Source organism: Cavia porcellus, unplaced genomic scaffold (assembly GCF_034190915.1).
Source record: "Cavia porcellus strain 051 isolate PalLab524CR breed Dunkin Hartley unplaced genomic scaffold, mCavPor4.1 scaffold_9, whole genome shotgun sequence".
Classification (NCBI taxonomy): Eukaryota; Metazoa; Chordata; class Mammalia; order Rodentia; family Caviidae; genus Cavia; species Cavia porcellus.
Genome location: NW_026947492.1, coordinates 19,952,660 through 19,968,078, shown reverse-complemented (window position 1 = coordinate 19,968,078; position 15,419 = coordinate 19,952,660). Strand labels below are relative to the sequence as shown.

Here is a 15,419-nt window from a genome sequence, read left to right as displayed (position 1 = left end):
GACGTCTTTAAAAAGGAAAAAGAAGCACTTTATTTAAGTTGGTACCCAGTGGCACAGTCACATTGGAATCTGCAGAGCTGTGCAACTAGATTAGGTTACAGGGAGGTTTATAAAAGGAAAAACTTCAAAGAAAAGGGAGAGAGCTTGTGCAAATAGGCAGTTAATCATTGTGAAACATTTTACAACCAAGGATCAGCCAGTTCCGGGACCATGTGTTTTATAATCAGTGGTCAGCTAGTTCCAGGAACAAATTGCTATTCTTGGAAGGGGGTAATTCACAGGAAACAGAAATTGGAACAAAGGTCAGGGTAACCATGCTTACAGAACAGGATGGCGGTGCTTTAATTAGGTTACAACAATTATTAAATTTCTATCCATGGCATTTAATTCCACTTAGTTCCTGGTCTCCTCTCCTTCTGCCCTCACCTGTGGTCCTGCTGATGCCTTTCCCATTTGCCAGCAATCTAACCCCATATTTCCTTCTGTCCATCCTTTGTTATTCTCTTTGTACTTTGCTTTACTCAAACAAAAGATGCCACACACTATTTGAGCATGTGTGTCTAATTTATTTTATTCAATATTGCATTTTATGGTATGTTCACTTTCCTCACATTTTTCCTCCTTCATAGCTGACTTGTATTCCCTCATGTCTATGCAGCATCTCTCTATGGGTATGCAACCTGCTTCCAGGGTTTCGCTATTATGAATGTTGCTGATAAAAATGTTGGTATACATGGGTCACTGTAGTTTCATGTCTTTAGCTTTTTGGGAAGGTGCCTAGAAGCAGAATAACTGGGTCATATAGAATTTCTAATTTTAGTTCTTTGAGAAATTTTCACACTGAATTCCATACTGGTTGCACTAGTTTATATTCCTACCAACAATATAGGAAGATTCCTTTTTCACCAAAGCCATGCCAGAATTTGCTACTGACTTTTTGATGACTGCCATTATTTCTAGTGCTGGATACTCCTCATACAGAAGTCTAAAATCTAAACTACATAAAGAACTCAAAACAATTCAATCATCTAAAATAAAAGATGCAATCAAGAAATTGGCAAGTGAAATGAACAGACATTTCTCAGAAAAAGAAGCATATGGCTCAACTAGTGTAGGAAGAAATGTTTAACATCTCTGGCCATTAAGAAATGCAAATTAAAGCTTATATATTTTGGCTCACTACATGTAAGATGATCCACTTTGACTTGAGGAGTCGCACTGATGGCAACAGGTACCAGCCCCAGGCTCTGTGTGCTTGCTGACTGTGCTGCCTTCTAGGGAGGAATAGAGTGTTCTTCCTGGGATTCTGGACACCGTTCATTGTGGTGATAATCCTTGGTTTGTTCTGAACTACATAGTTGTAGTGGAGAAGCTCTTATTGTTTCAAAGGATTGGTCAGAACCTTTGTTTGTTAGCATTGGGCCTCACCCCCTTTTTACTCCTCTATTATGTAGCTTCCTCTTTTTGTTTTTTTTTTCCTCCTAATTGTTGCAACCTTGCTCCTATCTGATTAGAAGGACGCTGAAGATAAAAGGCACTCATTTCCTTCAGCTTCACAGATTGGAAGTGTCAGGGGGAAACTCCCCAGGTCATGGACTGGCTTCACAGTAAAGCCCCAAATAATACCTTATTCCTGGATCAGAAGAATGTTATTGGCTCCTCCAAGCAAGATGGTCACTGGGGAATATCAGTGTCTGGAGTCCCCTCATGTTCTCATAAATGTAGAAGACACAGTGGGATGAGCTGGCTTTGGAGTGAGATCTGAGGGAGCTACCCAAAAAATGTGAACCTCACCAGCTAGTAGAGAAGGTAAGAGAACCCCATCAGCTACCATAGAAGGGTGTAGTTTTCAAAAGAAAAGGCACACACACACAGATGAAAAATTGAAAATTCAAGGAAGGCTTTCCCAGGTTGTGTGGGCATAGAAACTGTTTTGCACCTAGCAGCTGTAAATTTTCTACCTCATTTCAACTAAGAGTCATACCTTTGGAAGTAGAAATTTAGGATTAGTGATTTCTTAGTCCTTTGGAAAAAGAGATCATCTTGATAGTCTAATGTGTGTGTGCTTTACTGGGGATGGCATCCAGAGATTTAGCACTGACCCTCAGCCTTTTTTTTTTTTTTTTGGTTTTAAAACAGAGCATCACTAACCAATAAAGTTGATCAGGCTGCTCTTGAATGAATTTGTATTCTTCCTGCCTCAGCTTTCCAGAGTGCTGGGATTATAGGCATGTGCCACCATTTCCAGCTCAATAATCTAATTTAAAAAACTGGTAAGTGATAAATTTAAGCAACAGCTATACAATCTTTGCTTTTGTGTATGTTCATGGGCAGGCACACATTGTACATCGTGGCTACACGTGTACTTACATTTGTAAATTGTTTAGGTACCAAATTGCTTTAAAACAGATGAATAAGAAAACACAAACCCAAATGCCTTGTAGTTTATATTCCTTAAGTGAATCATTAACAGGTTAAGTTTGTTAAGGGTTATAGCTCAGTGGCATAGTCACCTGTCTGGCAAGCACAAGGTCTTGAGTTTGATTTCTGGTACCAATAAATAAATAAGTAAATATATCTAGAACTGTTAGCATACATATTGCCTACATTGCTAGCCAATACCTGATTTTGTTTTAGGTGTCTGAAATATAAAACCTATTCTTCCTTTCCATGCACAAAATTTTTAAAGGTTTTTTTTTTCTTTAGAAAAAGGAATAACAAGCCGGGAATGGTGGCTCATGCCTGTAATCCCAGCACTTGGGAAGCTGAGGCAGGAGGATCATTGTGAGTTCGAGACCAGCCTGGGCTACAAAGTAAGCTCAAGGCCAGCCTGAACTGCATGGCACGAGACCCTGTCTCAAAAAAGACAAAAGAAAAAAGAAAAAGGAATGACAGAAGATAGTGATTATTGTCATCTGATGTTTCAGGTTTCACAGGTAATTTAAAAATATGTATATGATGGTTAATCTTTACCGTCAACATGATTGCTTTGGAGATGCTTAGAGTAGTAAAGCACACTCTTGGATATGCCTAGATGGGTCATAGGGGCATGGCTTTTTGGAATTGGCTCTGGTCCTTATATTACCAGAAAGCTGGTCTCAATCTCAACTGATATCCAGGCTGTTTGTATCCTGAAGAATTGAGTAGATACACAGCAGCAGTAGTAAAGATGACTCAGAAAAGGAGTTGGCTGATGTGAAAACTCAGGTCGTGTTTGACTCACAGAAGCCCCATATACTTTAGGTCTTGGGGTATTGATGGGATCTTTCTGGGGTTTGGGGTGGTGCCTAATTATTCAATTTAAAGTCTCTACCCTCACATCAAGATGGAGTGGTTTTGACTTAATATGGGCTTGGATGGAATCAGCACAACTGGCAAAGACTAGTGGTAGTCAAAACTGCAGTGCTAATGAAATTACAATGGCTATGGGCATTACCCTTGGTCACTGTGAAGCAGTGTGAGCCAGAGGCTGGTCAGGCTCATGTCAGAGGTCAAACAAGTGTGATAATGGCAGGAGCATATACTTAAGGTTCTTTTTAGCATCATGTCAGGACATGAATGAAATACTGTAAGAGTAAGATGCTCTTGGTTTCCAAGAGCCAGAAGGTGTCCTGTGTGTTGTGACCCTGAGGCCAGTGTGTCCCCAGTACTGTCTATCTTCTGCCTTACCTGCAGGCTAGAAGAGCCTTAGAATGCTGGAAGTGGAGATTTATGAGCAATGCTGGTGGGGGCAGAGGAGGCCACCACGCCGACAGGAATGAAGACAGTGGAGGCTACGTTCATGAGATTTCAGAGGGTGATGAGGATTTTATTGGTAACTGGGCAACTTTAAATTGCAGTGTCAGATATTTTGAATGTTCCCCCCCACTCTAGGCTGACACCATAAGATGTGATGCTCTTTTGTGATGCTGTGAACAAACAGCCAATGGCAGCTCTGTGTTGGTGCCACAATCATGAAGGTAAGAATGGGTATTCGTTGGTGTAGTATGTTGTTAAGCTTAGGTTTATATAAGCATTTTTTAACTTAATGATTTTTTTTCAGCTTGAAATGACTTTTTGGAGATTTACCTCATCAAAAGTTGAGGAACAGATTTATTTTGGTTTTGCACGTGCCTCTTGGCACAAAGCTCCTAAATGCTTTGCCATTTCCCCGGTGACAGTAAAAAAGAACATCTTTTGGTGCAATATTTGGCCTTTGTCTAGTCCCAGAAATAGCTCTGTCTTTTGCTATTCATAACAACCTCCAACCACCTCTAAGTTTTTATTAAGGGTAGATTTTCAGAAATCACCTATCTACAAAATGAGGGCTGGTTGCCAAGTGAACCAACAATGTAATTAGAAGATTAGAAATTTTAGCCTTACTCTCTACCTCTGGAAGATCAGAGTTTCAACTATATAGCGGTGTCTTAATAAATTAATTCCCATGGCTTAATTAATCATGTCTGCATACTGAAGTATCCATTAAAAATTCCTTACCAAAGGCCTATAGAGAGCCTTTGGGCTGGTAAAGAGGAAAGCATCTACTGCTGGGGGTGATACACCCCAAAGTCTACAGGGATAGATCCTTTTGTGTTCAGTGTCCTTTTAGACCATGTCATAGGTACTTTTTAATCCTATTATTCATTGCTATCAATTAATAGGTCCTTTGTAATAAATTCTTGGTAGTAACTAAACTTTCCCCAGGTCCTGTGATGTATTCTAGGAAACAGTTGAAGCTGGGGAAAAAAATGTGGGTTAGTGACCATGCAATTTAGACAGAAAGTGTGTGGCTTGGGGACTTGTCTTTTGAGCTTGGCCTTGGAAGGAGGCAGTTCTTATGTGGGGCTGGGACATCTAGTGTCAGAATTAAGCTGAACTTCCAGTGTGTGTCCAGCCGAGATCTGAAGAATTCACTGCTGTGAAAAACTCAAATGTGCAGACTCAGATGCTGAGTAAAGCATAATTTTTTTGTTTGTTTGGCTGTGTGTGATTAAAAAAGAAAGAAACCCAGAATCAGAAATCAGAGGAAAATAGATTTAATATTAGATAGTTTTAACAGCAGAAACATAACATGACAAAGTTGAGTCAGTAAATATCAGCTATATCCATCAATGTAAATGGCCTCAATTCATCTATTAAAAGAAAGAGGTTGACAGAATGGATCAAGAAACAGGATCCCACAATATGCTGTATACAAGAAACACATCTCATCCAAAAGGAATCTCATAGATTAAAAATCAAAGGATGGAAAACAATATTTCATGCCACAGGAACTAAAAAAAATCAGGGGTAGCTATTCTGTTTGCAGACAATGTGAACTTCAAACCTAAAATGATTAAAAGACATAAAGAAGGTCACTACATACTTGTTAGTAGAAAAATTCACGAGGCAGAACTAACAATTATAAATATATATGCACCAAATAGAAGAGCATCCAACTATATAAGACAAATGCTAATGGACATGAAAAACCAAATACACAAGAACACAATTGTAATAGGAGACGTTAACACCCCACTGTCACAAAGAGATAGATCAACCAGACAAAAAGTCAGCAAAGAAATAACAGAACTGAATCATACCTGTGAGCGAATGGACTTAATAGATGTTTACAGAGTGTTCCACCCAATCACATCAGAATATACATTCTTCTCAGCTGTGCACGGGGCATTCTCCAAAACAGACCATATATTAACCCATAAAACATTCTTAACTAAATGCAAAGGGAATGAAATTATCCCATGAATATTGTCTGACCATAGTGCACTGAAATTGGAAATTAATAGCAAAAGAAATTGTAAAACCTGCATAAATACATTGAAATTAAATAACCTTCTGAATAATCAGTGGGTTACAGATGAAATTAAAGAAGAAATTAAGCAATACCTACAATTCAATGAAAATGCAGATACAACATACTGAAACCTGTGGGATGCTATGAAAGTGGTTGTAAGGGAAATATGTAGCAATGAATTGTCATATCAAGAAAATGAAATGAGCACAAATAAACAATCTTATGCTATATCTCAAGCTTCTAGAAAATGAAGAGCAAGTCAAACCCAAAGCTCACAGAAGAGAAGAAATTGTAAAGGTCAGAGCAGAAATGAATGCAATTGACACTAAAAAAACAATAGGACAGTCTCACTAATGAACATTGATGCAAAGATTATCAATAAAATACTGGCAAATAGAATGTAGCAAATCATCAAGAAGATTATACATCATAACCAAGTGGGATTCGTTTCAGAAATGCAGGGATGGTTCAACATACACAAATCAATAAATGTAATACAACACATCAACACATTATCATCTCAATAGATGCAAAAAAGCTTTTAGTAAAGTCCAACACTTGTTCATGATTTAAAAAAAAAACCCTACAGGAACTTGAAATAGATGGTGTCTACCTCCATCTGATAAAGGTCATCTATGACAAACCAAGAGCCAACATTATACTAAATGGACAAAAACTGAAAGTTTTCACTCTAAAACCAGGAACAAGACAAGGATGTCCACAGTCACAATTCCTATTCAATATAGTTCTGGAAATACTAGCCAGAGCAATCAGACAAGAGAGAGAAATAAAAGGAATAAAGATAGGGAAGAAAGAAGTTAAATTATCACTATTTGCAGATGACATGATACTCTATATAGAAGATGCAAAACACTCCACTAGAAGACTACTAGAGGCAATAAACAAATTCAGCGGTGTAGCTGGGTATAAAGCCAACACTAAAACATCAATAGCATTCCTGTACACAAAAGACTCTCTGAGAAATTATGGAAATATCACCTTTCACAATAGCTGCAAAAAAAATGAAGTACTTAGGAATCAACCTAACCAAGAATCTAAAAGACCTATATGCTGAAAATCATACTAGTATAAAAAAGGAGATTGAAGAGCATATTAGAAAATGGAAAGATATTTCTTGCTCTTGGTTAGGAAGGACCAACATTGTGAAAATGGCCATACTCCCTAAACTGTTTTACATATGTAATGCAATCCCAATCAAAATACTATTAACATACCTTACAGATGTAGAGAAAACACTCCTAAAATTCATTTGGAAACAAAAGAAACCTAGCATAGCAAAGGCACTTCTGGGCAACAAAGGTAAGGTGGGAAGTGTCTCAATTCTTGACTTGAAACTATACTACAAAGCCACAGTGATAAAATCAGCATGGTACTGGCAAAGAAATAGACCTGAGGATCAGTGGAGCAGATTAGAAGATGCAAATACAATTACAAAGACACTCAGCCACCTGATATTTGACAAAGGCTAAACATGTTCACTGGAAGAAGGATAGCCTCTTTAATAAATGGTGTTGGAAAAATTGACTTTCCACAGGCTGAAGACTGAAACTAGACCCATGCCTATCACCATGCACTAAACTAAAGTCAAAAATGGATCAAAGATATAAATATTAAAACAGAAACACTAAATCTACTGGAAGACAAAGGAAGTAGAAATCTTGGGGACATAGGGATAGGCAGAGAATTCATAAATAAAACGCAAACCACACTGGAAATATTTCAAAGAATCAACAACTGGGATCTCATTTTATTAAAAATTTTTTGCACTTCAAAAGAAATCACCAACAAAGTGAAAAGAAAACCCACAGAATGGGAAAGAATTTTAGCCAGCAATCCCTCAGACAAAGGCCTTATATTCAGAACATATAAAGAACTGTAAAATATCAAGCCCCTCAAAATCAAAAACCCTCTCCAAAAATGGACATTGAGACGAACACACATTTCTCAGATGCAGATATAAAAATGGCAAATAAATGCATGAAGAAATGTTCACTGTCACTGGTTATTTGAGAGATGCAAATTAAAACAGTACTGAGATTTCATCTCACTCTGGGAAGAATGGCTGCCATCAAGTATTGGAGACCACTATGAAGCGGCCCTAAGCTGGATTTAAAATTAACTAATTGGCTTTCTGTTTTTATCTGTGAGTCTGTCCGAGGCCTTGGCCCCTTGCCTGGTGATGGGAGCTGATTCATAGTAAATGAACCTCTATGAATCCCTGGTCCTGGCTGAGGGCTGTAGTGGTCTCTGAGGCCAGAGATACTTAAAGGGCAAGATGAGGCCACAGCTGCAGACCCTCTGGCCCTAGCAGTAATTAAGTAAATAGAAACTGCAGCTGAAGGAATTCCACTCCTGCAGTCTCAATCCTACCATAACTGTCATCCTGGAAATAAGGCAGTTCTCCTAAACTGGCATAATTTACTACTTTGAGAAGTCCTTGAAGTGGCTCCCAAGGTTCTGCTTATTTCCTGTGCTTTCCCCAGTTTATCCACCCTTTGTTTTAGACCTAATAAATATGGGTGGTCCAGAGAAGTCTTTGTCTTAGCTCTCAGAGCCTCAAGCTCTGCTTGAGGGCTTTGACCCTCCTGGAGCCCTAAAATCATACCACTTGTCTCATTTTATTTAAACCTTTGCCATATACTCACTTGGGAGATTGGGGATCTAGGTCAGGACCCGATAATCAAGAAATCAACTGATAACAAATGTCAGTGAGTCTGTGGAGAAAAAGGAACACTTTTCCATTGTTGGTGAGAACGTACACTGGTGCAGCCACCATGGGAATCAGTATGGAGATTCCTCAAAAAGCTAGGATTGGAAGTTCCATTCAGTACAGCTATTTCTCTCCTGGGTATTTTCTCAGAAAAATCGAAAAGGTCATGTCACAGATATATATATCACCCATGTTTATAGCAGCACAATTTATAATAGCTAAATCTTATAAACAACCAAAATGCCCATTAACCACAGAGTGGTTGGAAAAGATGTGGTGTTTTTATATAATAGAATATTACTCAGCTATAAAAAAGATGATCTTGAGGCTTTTATAGGTAAATGGAAGCAACTTGAGACTATCCTACTAAGTGAAATAAATCAGACTCACATTTATAAATATCACATTGTCTCACTAGCATAAAAATAATAAAAATAAAGGAGTAATAAGATTTAAAATGTATAATAGATATTATAATAATGAAAGGGAAGGAAAGTGCTCTAAAGGATATAACTATATACATTAAACTGTGTAAGATAGATAACTATACTACTAAGTTTTTGTTGGTTTATCAAACAGAATGGTTTGTACTGTCATTGTTTGATTGTCCACTTTTTATGCTTTGATTTTGTAACTTGAGCAACTCTTTCTAAGATGACAATATATAATTTATCATCTAGTGATTTCTTAATTTTTTTTGAAAAACACTACCCTTTTTTCTGTTTTGATTTTTTCCCTCTAAATAAAAAAAAGAAAAAATATTTGATGGTTTTTCAATATCTGACCCATACTATGAAGAAAAATAATACTGGATTCTTTTCTTAACACAGTATCATGGGTGGACCTGCCATACATGGATGGCCTAATATGAAAACAACCACCCAGTAGCAAACCTGGTCAGTACCTACAGAAACTCTCCCTCGGGAGTCTTGAGGAGAGGTAAGAGGAGAACTAGAAAGGGGGCAGTCTTGGAAGCGAAGTGAGGAGAGGTTTAAGAAGGAGGCAACTCTTGCTAAAACAAGTTTCAGTGAGTGCAAGAACTAATAAGAGATGGAGGAATCCAGGATGAGGACAGCAGGTTTCATTAGGAAGTGGCAAGGCAGCACTGGCTTCCCGGCTGTGTCTAAAGGATTGCAGCGTGTTGTGAGGTCTAAATGTCAAAGGTTGACCTCCCTGCCACTCACTGGCTGTGCAATGCTCTCCTCTTGCAGCCCTAAGAGAACAATTGACTGGCTCCTGTGCGGGCAGTGTCACCAACCCCTGACTCCCAAAAGGTTGATTGAGCCTTGGGTTAGGTTTCCATTGCTGCTGTAATAAATTACTGTAAACGTAATGTCTTAAAGCAGTAAAATGTATTAGTATAGGGACCATAAGTTAGACATAATACAGACCTAAAGTCCAGGTGTAAGCAGGGTTTTCTGGGGACTTTTCTCTGTACTTTTCAGCTCCTAATGGCTACCTGTGTTTCTTGGTCTTGGGGCCGTTGCTCCATTGTCAAAGTGTATCACACATCGCTGCTTTCATCACCGTGTCACCTTTCCCTCTGTGACAGTCAGATACTCTCTTATCTCCCTCCTAATTGGACGTTGGTTGACTGCATGGAGTGTCCGCCTTGATAACCCAAAATGACCTCTGCATCTCATGAGCTTTAACTTTTACTACTTTTTCATGTTTCCTTTGACACGTTTGGCAACCTTTAATTGGTTCCAGAGATTAGGATACAAAAATCTTGGGAGAACCTCACTAAAGGGCCATAAATCAGAAACCCAAACAAGTGAAATGAAGTAGGGTAAGTGAAGCCCATGAAGGAATCTTTTTGCAGAGCTCACGATGCCGAGTGTCTAATGGTGGAGACGGGGAGCCCTTCCACCACTGCCTCTGCTGCTTTCTGAGGGCTCTTATGCCAAACTGGAATTTTGGTCCAAGAAGGGAAGCTGCTCATCTTGGTTGGTACTTGATTGTGGGCCTTGAAGAGAAGATGATCCTCTTTGAGTCCTTAGGGTCATGCTCCCACATTATTCTCTGGCTCTGGGCACCAAGCCCTTCCATGGGAATTTGCAAAGGAACCCTTTTCACCCCCCACTATTCCCTGCCTCTCCACAAAGCAGGGTTAGCTGACGCTCACAGGATCCCAGGGTGATGGCTCTTTACAGGTATTTTTGGACTCTGTAGCAGTCTCTCTTACTCTCCTAGTATATGGTTACACACGTTTCGTTTTTTGGAATGCGTACACTTTGACTGCTGACTGTATGTGTAGCTCTTACACCTGAGACTCATAACTGCAAAGTAGAAGAAAATAAGAGGATTCAGGCTGAACAGTGATCTATAGGAAAATGAGACCATGTCTTAGGAAAATGGTGTTATTCGTCAAATGCTTCCTTAATTTAGCCTTGTGAGTTTAGCTAAGAGGGACATAAAAATCAGACAGAGTCTCTGTGAGTTGGATAGTGTCTATTTATATCTGAGAACAAGATAAACACATATGATATTATTATGATAAAATCAAAGATAGGTATAGTCATTCAGATAAATCATGATGCAGATTGAATACAGCCAATGGGCACACTACTGTCAGCTGAGACGTTGAGGAATACTTTAGTCAATGACTTGAGTTGGTTCTTGGTGTGTAGCTAGACTTTGGATTATGGGGTAGGGAAGGGTAGGCAGAGAAGTTGCTGCATACTGGAAATATAATGAAGAAGGGTCCAGAAGTAGAAAAGAAAATGGGATTTTTCAGAACGGACAGATATTATATTCTCTGTTGGTGACCCAACGGCTATGGCCCAGCCTTTCTCGCTTTGCGCAGAATAACTGCCACCAAGTAGACAGAGAGGTGATTCAGGAGTCCCTGTAACCAGGAAGTTAGGGGACAGGAGATACAGGGCAGATTACATCAGCACTCGTGAGGCGTTTGGATTTATGGTCTAAGTCATGGTGGCAGAGGGGAAGAGGGTTCATTTTTATCTGAAATTGCAAAATTATGGAATCAAAATTTATATGGAACCCAAGAGACCTTGAATGATATTGGCTTATATCTAATTTGGTACTTTTTCATTTCTTTGAAGCCCATCTCCATCATTTCATTAAGACTATTCTCACAAACGCTGGGAGGGAGCTCCTAGTGTGAAATTTAATTGCTTTTGCCTGGCTGCTCAGAATTTACCCACTCACTTAGCATTGTTTGAAGCGGTGAATGTGGATACACCTCACTTTTCCTCTTATTAGGGGGAACAAATGATGGCAATTGTTGGTTTCTGAACATGTTCAACATCCTAGATATTATCATAGGTACTCAAAATGGAAAGGAAAACAAGGCAAGTATTGTTTCTTTTCACATCTTGGTATCAAGAAATAGTTGAGTATGTGATGAGAGCATTTTAGAGGAAGAACTAATGTAAATTAGAGAGCTAAGGAAAGGTTTTTTGGGGCGTGGGATGTAAGCTGAGGCCTCATAATGAAGAGTCAGCCAGGTAAATAGGTGGGCAGAGTGAAGCACATTTCAGGCCTAGGGAGTATCATGTCCAGAGATGTTTGTACATGGAGGAACAAAAATGAGAAGGTAACTGGAGTGCAGAGAATGGAGTGGGCTTTGCTATCATACAGGGTTAGGTAGCAAAAGTGTGATCTTCCGAGTTCTCATAGGTTACTATGGTTTTGAACCTCAAGAACAATACAGTTCTGTTAAGCGTTTTAGGCAGGGTAGTGATTTGATCCTATTTACATTTAGTAGGTCAACAATGGATGAAGATGTATAATCAGAAAACTTTTTATTCCTTGGTCTCCTCTCTTTTCTGATCTTTTTTCTAGAGCTAGTTTTCCTGTTCCTGGAGGTAATTTCAGGCAAGTCTCATAGCTTGTCGACATTCTTTTAGAGGTAAAAAAGTCTTGCCATCATTTTTAGCCACAAGAATAAGCTGGTATCAGTAATGTGTAGAATCCAATGTAGTAAGAAAACATTTCTAGTTTCATTGAAAGTCTTAGTTTTTACTTTGCATTCACACCACGTGCACTCACACGTAAGACACCCATTAGCTCAAACATATCGTTTGTATTTGTTAAAGTATTTATAATGGGCAGTATTTTTCAGATTGATTTCATGTTTATTCAAACAGATATAAATATATATTTATGTCTTTTTCTCCCCTTTTGTAATTGATGGCACCCCTGACCCTCAGTGAATTCAACCCACCACACATTGAAAGTATTTGAAAAACCATTTGATATGCTGAGCTGAGATTTTTGTCATTGTCTCCTACTAGTGGTGATGGACCTCTGGCACACGTGCCACAGAGGGCTTTTTGTATCTCTGAAAACTCTAAAAGGTTCACCATTACTGCAAGAGATTTATGTAGAACATTGTGTTAGGTATAATAAGTCATTTAAAGATGAATTAAAGCACACATTATGATGTGTATAAATTATATGCAAACACTATGCAATATTAGAGGAGAAATTTAAACATTTGTGGGTTTTGATATTCACCAAGGACCTGGAACTCTAATGGAGTATCAAAGAATAAAGGTATATTATTCACAGTAGATACTTTGATTTTTTTGAGCTGTGGGTACTAGTTGCATAATATTTCCTTGTATCATGCTTTAATTAGCTACTTCCTTACTTGTATATATTGTTTCCTGTACAGTTTTCATATTATTTTTTGCAATTAATAATGCTGGACATTATTTATTAAATGATGAAGTTAGTATATTTTTATTCATGCATTAGTATATCTGTAAGATAATTTCATGGAAGTTGAATTGCTGGATTAAATATAAACATGTTTATAATTTTGATATGCATGCCTAGATACACTCAGAACGAATATAACTTATGTATAATCTTGTTATCAATGCTTGAAAAGTTCTTGTCTTGCTTCAATGATGATATCATATCATGTTATCAAACTTCTGGCTGTTAAAAATCTGATACGTGAAAAATGGAATTCAGTGTTGTTTTAATTTTATTTGTCTTATAATAGATCACTGATCTTTTCCTTTTTGAATTGTTAATAAGGGACATTAGTCATTTGTAATTTAAGTTGGTCAAATGTAACGGAAGTTGCATTTTTACATCTGAGCATGAAATATACTTTAAATTTTAATGTGATCAAGTTTGTTAATCTTTTTATTTAAGAACAATAGAAAGGTCTTTTTCATTATTATATTTATGGAAGAATAATCTCACATTTTCTTCTAATAACTTTATGGTTTAACACCGAATGCCTACTTAAGTGTCAAAGGATAATAAAGTAGAAATATGATTTATTTGGTGCACATTTCATAGGTAGGAAGCACAGAGCTGGCCATTAGTTTTAGTTAGTAATGAAGGAGCGATATATTTTAAGGTTAATTCCCACTGGAGGAGACATTTGTTAACCCAAGGCTGATGTTCAGAATAGAAATCTGGTTAGAGTTTGTTCAACTGTTTGTTCAAACTGTAATTGAAGCCATAGAAATGAATGAGTTGACATATTTGAGAATCATTACATAGTGCCAAACCTTTAGAAATCCTTGTGTTTAGGGGTCAGGTAGGATAAAGAATCTTGCAAATATACTGAGAAACCAGGCACCCCTGTTATCCCAGCTACTCATAAGCTGAAGCATGAGAACCGCAGTTTTGAGGCCAGCCTGGACAACTTGGCAAGGTTTCCTCTCCCAAAATATAAATAAATAGGTATACAGACTGACGGACAGATAAGGCTGGGTATGCAGCTCAGTGATGGAGCCCCTTTGGGTTCAGTCCTAGTGCTGGTGAAAACGACACAAAGCACTGAGCAGTAGAACAGAGAGAAAATTAGAGTTAAAGTCTTGGAAAGAAATACTGTCATTCTCTTGAACGGTTTTACATTGTCTTGATATGTTTGATGCTACAGTATACGAAGTTATACCCAAAGATTTTAAGGGAAGAGACACTATGGTAACTACTATTATGTTGAGATTATCTTGTGGTGAAACACTATTTTGCTTAAATGGCTATGGTTTGACCTGCGCTGTTTTGTTGTTATGCCCTCTTTTTTTTTTTAAATCTCAGTCTCCTTTTTATTATCTACTTTTTCATTTTTATCCTTTTAATTAAGGGAAAAATAAATAAAAAATAGCAGGATATATTATAGTAACCCACTTTGATTTCCGATTAACTTGATTTGAAACTCTGTATTGCTCTCACCATCTTGTTTTGACTGTTTTCCTCTATTCTGTTATGCTAGATAGTACCAAGTTTGAAAGTCTAGGCAACAACTATGAAGACAATAAGATTCATTGTGACGCCCATTCTGGTTGACTATTATCTTCTTTTGAAGTCCTCTAATGTCTCCAATGTTTTGGTTTTATTGGTCTTTACTGTTTTGTTCAATTTTATTATAACTGATGATATAGGCAATTCTTTTTAAGATAACAAGAGGCATTATGGTAACCATTGTTGAGCACCTAGTATTTTGTTTTTACATTATGTATTATGTCCATCCTTTTGATTTGACTGGTATGTCACATTTGGTTTTACTTTCTTCAAAAAAAAAAAGTAATAAGAACTGTGGGAGCAATAAAACCCAAAATGTGTAATTATCATTGTACAAAAGAAAGGAAAAGAAAGTTCTCTAAAAGATATAACTGCATATATATTTAAGTGTATAAGATAGATAACCATATTACTGAGTTTTGTTGGATCATTGAACAAAACTGTTTGCAGTCTCACTGTTTGAAAGTCCCCTCTATATGCTTTAATTTTGTAACTTCAACAACTATTTCTTAGATGACAATATGTAATTAACTGGTGATTTCCTACTGTTTTTTTTTTCTGAAATTCTGTATAACTTGTACCCTTTTTTTTTTTTCTCCTTAAATAAAATTAAAAAAAAAAGAAACAAAAATGGGATAAGTGTAGATGAAAAGTCAATTAAAATAAACCCTAAAAATTATT

General features: G+C 37.5%; 1 long non-coding RNA gene across 1 annotated transcript; it reads left to right on the top strand.

Annotated features, from left to right (window-relative positions):
- The first annotated feature begins 1,515 nt into the window (after positions 1-1,515).
- On the top strand, positions 1,516-2,273 carry LOC134477541 (uncharacterized). Its single transcript, XR_010049558.1, has 2 exons — positions 1,516-1,809; positions 2,140-2,273. It is a non-coding gene; the product is annotated as an uncharacterized LOC134477541 (long non-coding RNA).
- Positions 2,274-15,419: the final 13,146 nt, after the last annotated feature.